This window comes from Bos grunniens, chromosome X (genome assembly GCF_055505025.1).
Source record: "Bos grunniens cultivar Pamir isolate PY7600 chromosome X, Bosgru_T2T1.0, whole genome shotgun sequence".
NCBI classification, from domain to species: Eukaryota; Metazoa; Chordata; class Mammalia; order Artiodactyla; family Bovidae; genus Bos; species Bos grunniens.
In genome coordinates, this window is record NC_141194.1 from 48754152 (window position 1) to 48765734 (window position 11583).

Below are 11583 nucleotides of genomic sequence, written 5' to 3' on the forward strand. Positions count from 1 at the left end.
ACTCAGACAAGATGGTTATTTTGAGACATTAGTCTGACATCTTCTGGGTTGACTGGCCTTCAGAATAAAGTCTTATTCCTTGCTTTAACACTTCCCTTTTCAGTTAAATGGCCTGCTGTGTGGTGAGCAGAGCAAGCTTGAACTCAGTAGCAAAACTTTGCAAGTACAAATCAAAGAGAATGCAATGATTATAGGAAAACTTTGTGGTCTGTAGATGGTTGGAGGATAAAACAAAGATACTACAGTTAAGAAAGGTGAACTCTTACAAATGTATGGTCAATTTTTGATGGTATAGCCAAAACTTGGCCTCCATACTCTGGTATCAAATTTATCTCAGGGACGGTTTTAAGTGAAGTAGAAAATAATAGCTTTATTTCTTTGCCAGGCAAATGCAGACAACAATGAACTAATGCTCTCAAAACTGTGTGTCCCAATCTGGAGGAGGTAGTGAGGAGCTTTATAGTAATGGTTCAAGGAGGAGGGCACAATCAATTCATAGACATTCTTCTAATTGGTTGATTGTGAGGTGCTCGGGAGTCAGCATCATCAACCTGGTTCCAACTGGTCTGGAGTCTGTGTGCTTGTGGGCAGCATACTTCTTCCACCTGGCAGGGATTTCATTACCTGCAAAATATCTCAAGTATATTGCTATGTATATCTCTTTAGGGAAACTAAGACTCTGCCCTAAGACTGCATATGGTTCCTTGACTGTTTCTCCCTTGTCTCTACATCCTCTCCTTTGCCAGATTAGCATCTGTTTGAATCAGCCCTTTGGAACTCAGGGAAATCCATGGAGGTGGAATGAAACCTATTTTCTACAAAAAAGAAACAAGGGACACAGAAAGGCTTTTGTGATCCAGAGCCCCAAAGGATTCTACGTGATTTCAATGGTAAAAATCAGTTGTGACAGCAGATATAGTAGTGGTAGCAGTATTATCTATGGCAAGGCTTCAAATTGAGTTTGGCTACAAAAAGTCTTTTCAAGTTGTAGGACATTAAAGACAGTAGTTTAAAGAGAATCAATTTCTAGATACTCAATTTCCATATGGTTTCTTTCCTAAAATTAATCTGCCAGAAAATGCCCCTCAGTTAAATGCATTCCTTTTTCTGCAATTTACCTGTTCCCACTTTATAAATTAAAGGCATATTTCTATCATGTATCTAAGATTTGACAGTGTTGCATTGCCTCTGGGGATGAAAACCTTGAGTTTATTTATAAAGGGGAAATTTGAAATATATTTGTGTCCATGTTGAGAAGGTGAATGATTCCAAACACTAGGTAATAAATTGTTTTGCAAGTCTGTAATTTCCAATTCTTTATCTTGGACAAAGTTGAAGGAGGACTGAACTGAACAGTCAGTTGATAAGTGAGTAAAGTTATTTATGAAGAAGTATCATTATGTGATTTTTGGCATATTATCTACCACTCTATGTCTTTTTTGATTGGAGCATTCAGTCCATTGACACTTAAGGTAATTATTGATACATACGTATTTATTGATATTTCAAACCTTGTTTTCCTAGTTGATTTTTTGTTTCTTCTTTTTCCTTTTTTTTTTTTTCCTTTTTGTGGTTTAATGATTTCCTTTTATTTTATGTTTGTGTTCTCTTCTTTGTAGGTTTTGTGAATCTACTGTATGTTTCTGATTTGTGGTTGCCCTGTTTTTCAAGTATGTTAACCCCCTCCTGTATCTGCTTGCTTTAGACTGATAGTCATATAGGTTCAAACACATTCTAAAAAGAAAAAAGAAAAATTCTTTGACTTTTCTTTACCCTTCTTCCCCATATATTATGATTTTGATATCCCTTTTTATATCTTTTTTTTTAATTTTTATTTTATTTTTAAACTTTACAATATTGTATTGGTTTTGCCAAATATCGAAATAAATCTGCCACAGGTATACATGTGTTCCCCATCCTGAACCCTCCTCCCTCCTCCCTCCCCATACCATCCCTCTGGGTTGTCCCAGTGCACCAGCCCCAAGCATCCAGTTTCGTGCATCAAACCTGGACGGGTGACTCGTTCCATATATGATATTATACATATTTCATTGCCATTCTCCCAAATCATCCCACCCTCTCCCTCTCCCACAGAGTCCAAAAAACTGTTCGATACATCAGTGTCTCTTTTGCTGTCTCATATACAGGGTTATTGTTGCCATCTCTCTAATTTCCATATATATGCGTTAGTATACTGTATTGGTGTTTTTTCTTTCTGGCTTACTTCACTCTGTATAATAGGCTCCAGTTTCATCTACCTCATTAGAACTGATTCAAATGTATTCTTTTTAATGCTGAGTAATACTCCATTGTGTATATGTACCACAGCTTTCTTAGCCATTCATCTGCTGATGGACATCTAGGTTGCTTCCATGTCCTGGCTATTATAAACAGTGCTGTGATGAACATTGGGGTACACATGTCTCTTTCAATTCTGATTTCCTAAGTGTGTATGCCCAGCAGTGGGATTGCTGGATCATAAGGCAGTTCTATTTTCAGTTTTTTAAGGAATCTCCACACTGTTCTCCATAGTGGCTGTACTAGTTTGCATTCCCACCAACAGTGTAAGAGGGTTCCCTTTTCTCCACACCCTCTCCAGCATTTATTGCTTGTAGACTTTTGGATCGCAGCCATTCTGACTGGCGTGAAATGGTACCTTATAGTGGTTTTGATTTGCATTTCTCTGATAATGAGTGATTTTGAGCATCTTTTCATGTGTTTGTTAGCCATCGGTATGTCTTCTTTGGAGAAATGTCTATTTAGTTCTTTGGCCCATTTTTTGATTGGGTCATTTATTTTTCTGGAATTGAGCTGTAGGAGTTGCTTGTATATTTTTGAGATTAGTTGTTTGTCCATTGCTTCATCTGCTATTATTTTCTCCCATTCTGAAGGCTGTCTTTTCACCTTGCTTATAGTTTCCTTTGTTGTGCAGAAGCTTTTAAGTTTAATTAGGTCCCCATTTGTTTATTTTTGTTTTTATTTCCAATATTCTGGGAGGTGGGTCATAGAGGATCCTGCTGTGATTTATGTCAGAGAGTGTTTTGCCTATGTTCTCCTCTAGGAGTTTTATAGTTTCTGGTCTTACATTTAGATCTTTAATCCATTTTGAGTTTACTTTTGTGTATGGTGTTAGAAAGTGCTCTAGTTTCATGCTTTTACAAGTGGTTGACCAGTTTTCCTAGCACCACTTGTTAAAGAGATTGTCTTTAATCCATTGTATATTCTTGCCTCCTTTGTCAAAGATAAGGTGTCCATATGTGCATGGATTTATCTCTGGGCTTTCTATTTTGTTCCATTGATCTATATTTCTGTCTTTGTGCCAGTACCATACTGTCTTGATGACTGTGGCTTTGTAGTAGAGCTTGAAGTCAGGTAGGTTGATTCCTCCAGTCCCATTCTTCTTTCTCAAGATAGCTTTGGCTATTCAAGGTTTTTTGTATTTCCATACAAATTATCCTCTTGCTGTTCCTTGTGTTCATTGTTGTTTTCAAAAATAGCTTTTTTTTTTTTTTGATCTGTATACTGGCTAATTTAAGCGATTTACTTTCCTGTTGTGATTTCCTCCTTCTTATATCTTCTTGATTCTTTTCTATTTAGAGATAACCTAGTATTGCTCTTTTCTTTTCTCAGACAAGTTTCTGCTTGTCTGAGAAATCCTTTATGTATCCTTCTAATCTAAATGATAAGCTTTCCGGTTAGAATATTCTAGGTTGCAGATTTTTCTCTTTTAGGGCTTTGAATATATTTTGACACTCCTTTCTGGTCTGCTGTGTTTCTCTAGAGAAATCAGCTGATAGCCTTATGGAAGTTCCCTTATAATTAACTCTTTTTCTCTTGCTGCCTTTAGAATCCTCTCCTTATTTTTAACCTTCTCCATTTTTATTATGATATATTTTGTGTAGACCCGTTTGGTTTCATTTTGTCTGAGGCCTTCTATGCTTCCTGTATCTGGATAACTGTTTCCTTCTTTACGTTTGAGAAATTTTCAGTCGTAATTTCTTCAAGTACATTTTCAATCCCCTTTTCTCTTTATTCTCCTTCTGAAATCCCTATTACAAATAAATAGGTCCACTTTATATTATCTCGTATGTCTCCTATTGTTGTCATTTTTCATTTGGCTTTCAGGCTGCTGTTTTGACTGAGTATTATCTATTATTCTATCTTCCCGGTTACTTATTCTTTCTTCTGTATTATTCATTCTACTATTCATTGCCTTGAGCTAAGCTTTCATCTCAGCAAATGAATTTTAAAAATGTTCTTGTCTCCTCCTTATAGTTTCTAGTTCATTTTTACAGTAACTTGTATTTCTGTCAATAGCCTTTTTTAATTCATTCAGTATTTTCATTTTAATTACCTCCATTTTAAAACTGATATCTGTTAGAGCCTTTTGATGAGGGTGAAAGAGGTGAGTGAAAAAGCTGGCTTAAAACTCAACATTATAAAACTAAGATTATGGCATCCAGTCCCATCACTACATGGCAAATAGAAGGGGAAAAAGTAGAAGCAGTGACAGATTTAATCTTCTTGGGCTCCAAAATCACTGCGGATGGTGACTGCAGCCATGAAATTAAAAGATGCTTGCTCCTTGGAAGGAAAGCTATGACAAACCTAGACAGTGTATTAAAAAGCAGAGACATTACTTTGCCAACAAAGATCCATATAGTCGAACCATGTTTTTTTCCAGTAGTCATGTATGCATGTGAAAGTTGAACTAAAAAAAGAGCTGTGCACTGAAAAACTGATGCTTTTGAACTATTGTGCTGGAGAAGACCCTCAAAAGTCATCTGGACTGCAAGGAGATCAAACCGTTCAATCCAAAAGGAAGTCAGCCTTGAATATCCGTTGGAAGGACTGATGCTGACACTGAAGCTCCAATACTTTGGCCATGTGATATAAAGGGTCAAGTCATTGGAAAAGACCCTGATACTGGGAAAGACTGAAGGCAAATGGAGAAGGAGGGTGACACAGGATATCATTGGATAGCATCACCAACTCAATGGACATGAATTTGAGCAAACTCCAGGAGATAGTGAAGGACAGGGAAGCCTGGCACACTGCAGTCAATGAGGTTGCAAAGAACAGGACACAACTTAGTGCCTGAACAACTACAGCCAGCCAGCTGAACAATCTAGCCAACTTTGCTAGATTGAAGAGGTTTGTTTCATTATTTGCTCCTTCAGAGGAATTCTTTTGGTCTTTTAACTGAGAGTGATTCCTCTACTTTTTTATTTTGCTTATTCTCCTACTCTGTGAGTTTGGGAGAAAACAAACATTGACTATAGTCTGAAGGGCTATTTATATGTGTGAGTATCCCTGAATACGGAGAAGGCAATGGCACCCCACTCAAGTACTCTTGCCAGGAAAATCCCATGGATGGAGGAGCTTGATAGGCTGCAGTCCACGGGGTCGCTAAGAGTCGGACACGACTGAGCGACTTCACTTTCACTTCTTACTTTCATGCATTGGAGAAGGAAATGGCAACCCACTCCAGTGTTCTTGCATGGAGAATCCCAGGGACCTGGGAGCCTGGTGGGCTGCCACTTATGGGGTCGCACAGAGTCGGACACAACTGAGGCGACTTAGCAACAGTAGCAGCAGCAGCATCCCTGAATAGCTTGTGTGAGTTTAATATTAATATTTTTTGACATGAGGGCTCTTTTTGGTTTGGGTGCTTGCCATCCCTTTCCTCAGCATGTGTTAGCCATTATCCCCTTAATAGTGGGTGTGCAGGTGCATGGTCAGAACACTTGCTTTCAAGAAGGTACTGGTAGCAGTTGGCTGCTGGTTGAGGGTCCCTAGGTAGAGGGAGCTGGCTGCACATACTCCTGAGCAGGTGGGAACAGAGATTGGCACCAGGTCACAGGACCCTTGATTTTGGCAGTTTATGCACACTCCTGGGACAGTGAAGGCTGTGACCTGTACCTCCTCACAGGACCCTCAGTGGTGGCAGAATTCCTTGTCACCTCTGGACTCTGAGATGGCAACAGTGGCTCATGCTCTCCCCATAGTTCATTCAGGCAGTGCCCTGCCACAAAAGAAGCTCCTATGATGGTCCTGCCCATCTCCTCATGTGCCCCTCAACAACAGTACCTTGCATCTCTGCTGGGCCCAGGATTCTTCCCAGACTTCCTCTGTTGTGGTGTAGTACCTCCCAGCCACCTCAGGCTATCTTCGAACAGCCAATCCTAGTCCTCTCCCCTCACCTACCTTCTGAAGCCCCAGTCTCACTACCCAGCTTGCCCTGCCCCAACGGACCAGCATCTCAGGCTAGGGAGTGCCAGTCAGCACTAAATCCTCTATGAAGTCTCTCTATGCTTTGCTTTCATAAACCTGTTACTGTGCTCTCTTCTGAGGCTCCAAAATACATGCCCGCATACGGACTGACCTCCCCACCAATGAGTGGACTTCCCTGTGTGTAGAAACCTTTCATCTTTCACAGTTCCCTCTCAGGGGCACAGATGACATTGCAATTTCTTTCTCTTTCATTTTTCTTTTGTCCTACCCATCTACATGGAGATTTTCTTGCCCTTTCAGAGGTCTGAGGTCTTCTGCCAGTATTCAGTAGGTGTTCTGTGAGAGTCTTTTCACATGTAGATGTATTTTTGATGTATCTGTGGGGAGTAGGTGAGTTTCACATCCTACTTCTCCACCTTCTTGATCTACTTCAATGATCACTAAATTGTTAATAGTCACTTTTCTAATTATTATAGGTAAGGTCTGAAAGGTTGTTGTTGAAACACAAAAAGATGCTGGGATTCTTGGCCTCTGGAGGAGAATAATTCAATCCTGGGCCAGAGACGAGGCTTGATCACTCAGAGCTTTTGTGAAATAAAGTTTTATTAAACTATAAAGGAGATAAAGAAAGCTTCTGACATAGAAAGCATATATATATATATATATATATATATATATATATATATATATATATAAAACAAACTAGAAGTTTGTTAATGAAAGAACGGAATGTCTTAAAACTCAGAATGCACCAGGCCCCTCATCCATAAGATGTATTTTGGGATAATCTTGGCACCAGAGAGTCAACCAGGGCCAGAAAATGATTGACTTGAATCTTGTAGAAGGGCAGATAACTATACAAGTAGTTTCGTTTACATAGATTAGGGGAACAATGTCTGAGTATAACATACTGGTTTGTCAAGTAGGTTCCGAGCCATTAGGTGGAACCGACTTGAAGACAGAGTCTGGGGTAAACATTTGCCATGGTACATTACCATAGCTTAAGACAAACATTTCCATAAGAAAAATGCATTGGTTAACTCCAGGTTTGAGAATAGTTAACTTCAGGTGAAACCAGGTGTCATTATGGCAACACAGTATTTTAAGAGAAACCTCCTTTTAAATTTGTGTAGAGAATGACAAAAAAAATATCGCTAGTTTGTTTCCTCCTGCCGCTTAAGAGAGATAAAAATGTCTAACAGTTGCAGCCCATTTCCTCCTTTTGGAGACCCCTGGACTTCCTGCCTGTTACCCTCTCATCCCCCCCTTTTCTTTTAAGAGAATTGTGTTGTCTAGGGAAAACGGGCGTCGTTTTCGTTCTGTAACTGCTTCCAAGCTGACAAGGGGCATTGTCCCCAAATTGATGAGGCAATATATTCTCCAAACCCTCATACTGAGGATTTCTGATCCAGGGGCCCCAAGTAGTAGTTGGAAAAAGCTGCAGCAGTAGCAGGAGTTTGAGCAACCATTTGTAACTTAAAAGCTTTCATGCAACTAGAAGCAAATCCAGTTACAGAGTTACAGATGCAGGAAGCAAACAGCAAAAGCAAAACAATCAGAATTATTGTAATTAAGATAGTTTTCCACCATGGGGAACTAGTTAACGTCTCCCAAAGTGAGGCAATTGAGGCTTCAGGAGTAGCCATATCCCCAATCATCTTGTTCATGTGTTTAGTAAAATGAGTAACATTAGTCCTCATATCAGGTATATATGTATAGCATTGGGTATGAATATGGCATAAGTTCCTCCTTGTGCAGCTGTCAGAATATCTAAAGCCAATCTGTTTTATAAAACCACCTTTCTAATTTGTGCTTGTTAAGCATTAAGAGCTGAAATAGCTTTTTGAGAATCTTGTAATGTCTGTTGAGTAAAATTAGTCAGAGCATCCACTCATAGCATAACATCTGTAGTTCTCAAAGAGGGAACAAACACTGTAGCCAAATAATCATACCAGTGAAATACAGACCTTGCCCACCGAGTTTTAAGGTGGAGTAAATTAGCAGGCTCTTCTGGAAGCTCTGAAAATATAAAGCCATGAGTAAAGGCTAGATCCAGGGTGCATCTCCCTATCCAACCAAGGGGAAGCCATGCCCATAGGTAAGAGCCACATATCCAATAAGTCCTGTTTGGAGCAAGCCAGCATAACTGAGATATCTAGTCCCAGTCAGTGCCTGGCCAGACAAAGGGAGGACCTGAACTGGGGTTGGAAAACGCAGGAATGATTACATTGTATATTTTCTGAGGCAAAAATCTCAATTGTTTCCAATCATTGTAATTAAGTTGTTGGCTAACTTCTGGGGATGGCTCTGTTTGTTCCCAGCATATAGGGGCAGTATACATTAGATGTCCTTTTTCAGGAATTACCCATATAACCTCATCCCATGTTTGATAAACCTCAGGTAAAAAACCATTAGCTCTAGACCTAATTGTCTTATGTGTAGCAAAATAGTCATTAAACAGAGACAGTGTATAATCAAAATTAAAAGTCACGTTATGTCCATAGTTAAAATACAAAGTGTTGCACCTGTCCATCTTAGGGTTGTTAGATGTCATCAGATGAAGAGGCATCACATATGATTGTTCTAGAAGGTATTCACAGACTTGGAGAAAGTCTTTTCCTTGAAGTGGAAATGTCCACCATGGGAAGTCTTTCACTGATGAAGAGGGGAGTGCTCTGGAGACTAAGCCGTTAGACTGATTGTGGAATGCAGTGTAGGAGTGAGCCCAGGACAAGAAGGCATTGTCTGGAGGATCAAACAACAGACTCAGGATTTTTGGAGTCAGCAGAAGTAGACTCACATAGATTATCAGGCCCATCTGAAAGACTTAAAATGAAGTCACTGAATTCTAATCAGGGTGCCACCTCTTAACTCGAGTGTGATGTACACATGAATCAATTCCTGGCACTATGACAGCTGTGGGAGAAGAAAGAATAACCTGGTAAGGGTTACCAGGGGGCACGAGGGATGGGCCCCCAAACCCCAAAGTTTTTATGAGGACCTCGGTTCCTGGCTCGAATAGAGGCTTGTTTGACTCAGAGGCTGGGTCAGGAGTCGTCTCTCGGAGTTCTGTTAATGCCTGTTGAAATGCTGAGAGCTGAGTTACATAATTAGTTAATTCCAAGGATTCAGGGTTTATAACAATGTCTGTATGTAAGAAAGGCCATCCATAAATACATTCAAAGGGGGACAGTCCCTCCTTCTGGGGGGAAGTTTGAGCCCTCATTAAAGCTATGGGTAGAACTTGAATCCAATTGTCCTGTGTCTCTTGAATTAATTTGTGCAGATGTCTTTTGATAATGTCATTAGCTTTTTCAACCTTTTCTGAGGATTGGGGTCTCCGGGAACAGTGTAAGTGATATTCTATCCCTAGAGCTTCAGATACCCCCTGAGTTACAGCAGCTTTAAAGGTGGAGCCATTGTCACTCTGAAGGCTCCGTGGCAGCCCAAACCTGGAGATAATTTCATGGATTAAAATCTTTATAACCTCCTTAGCCTGTTCACTATGACAGGGAAAAGCCTCAACCTATCCAGTAAAAGTATCCACCCAAACTTGTCAGCAAGAATATCCATAAGATTTTGGCATATGAGTAAAATCAATTTCCCAGTTCTCTCCAGGATACTTCCCACTTAGTTGTAATCCAGATTTTGCTAGCTTTTCAGTCTTTGGGTTATTTTTCTGACAAACCTCACACCTTTTGATAATGTTCTTTAATGTTTTCATTCCATTTTTACCTTCAAACAAATGAGAAGCCATCTGGTAAGTACTCTCTGCACCCAAAGTAAAACTCTGGTGTAAACTCTTAAGAATTTTCCACTGAGCATTTTCAGGAAGTATTAATTGTCCATCCTCGGACTGTAACCATCTTTTATCAGTAATCTTTGCTCCTCTTTTCTCATATCTTTCTATTTCTTCCTCACTATATTGTGGTTTTTCCTGTTCCACAGGACCTGTCTAGATCAAAGGCCTCTGCAGTGAAGGGGTTTTGTAAAGTGCCGTTTTTCTGGCTTGACAGTCAGCCAACTGATTGCCTTTGGCAACTTTACTCCCATCCCTGCTGTGCCCTTTGCAGTGCATAACAGCTACTTTTTTAGGAAAATATATTAGTTAAAGTCTCTGGATCTCTCTGAAATGCTTAATAGGTTCTCCTGTTGCTGTTTTAAACTGTCTTTCTTTCCATAGTGCAACATGAGCCTGTAAAGTCAAATAAGCATACTTAGAATCAGTGTAGATATTTACTCGCTGCCTTTGCTTAACTCTAGAGCTCAGGTCAGTGCCACAAGCTCCACTAACTGAGCACTGGTTACCTGGGGGGAGAGATTTTGCTTTTAAAACCTGTACAGCATTCACCATGGCATAACCTGCATTATGCTTTCCATCTCGAACAAAAGAAATGCCATCTGTAAATATTTCCATGTCAGGATTGTCTAATGGGGTATCCATTAGATCTTCCCAAGCTGCATAGTTTAAAGTTAGAAATTGGGAGCAATCGTGATCATGTGTTTCATTTTTCTTCTCAGGAAAGAAAGTGGCGGGATTTAAATTTCCACAAACTTTAAGCTTAGTTACTGGTCCTTCTAACAACAATGACTGATATTTAAGAAGCCTACTGTTTGTCATCCAAGTATTAACCTTAGAATTTAAGATTCCACTCACATCATGAGAAGTCAGTACAGTGAGGTTTCATCCATTAATTATTTTTAAAGCTTTGGGTGCTAATGAAGCTGCTGCCCCAATTACTCTTAGGCAGTGGGGCCACCCACGTGAAATTACATCTAATTCTCTGCTTAGATAAGCAATAGGTTGCTGGTGAGGCCCTCGGGGTTGTGTCAAAACTCCCAAGGCCGTGCCTTTTCTTTCAGTGTCAAACAAATTAAATTCTGACCCTGTGGGCAAGCTCAAAGTGGAAGCTTGCAGGAGAGAGGTCTGAAGAACCTTAAAAGCCTTTTGAGTATCTGGAGACCAAACCAGTTTGTCGGTTTGGGCCTGCTGAGTTTCAGCTAAAGGTTTATATAAAGGCAGGGCAAGTTCTCCATTACCTGGAATCCAAATGCTACAGTAGCCTGTGATTCCCAAAAATCTTCTCAATTGTCTTAAAGTCATAGGTAGAGGATGATTTAGTATAGGTTTAATTCTCTCAGGGCCTATGGTCCTAGTCCCTTCTGATATGATTAGGCCTAGATATCTAACAGATTGCTGACAAAACTGAACCTTTTCTCTTGATTCCTTCTAACTGCAGCCTGCCAGAAAGTTTAAGAAATCTCTGAGGCTCATGATCAAGCTTCCTCTGTCTCAGCACAGAGTAAAATATCATCTACATATTGTAACACCACTGCTTCAGAGTTATT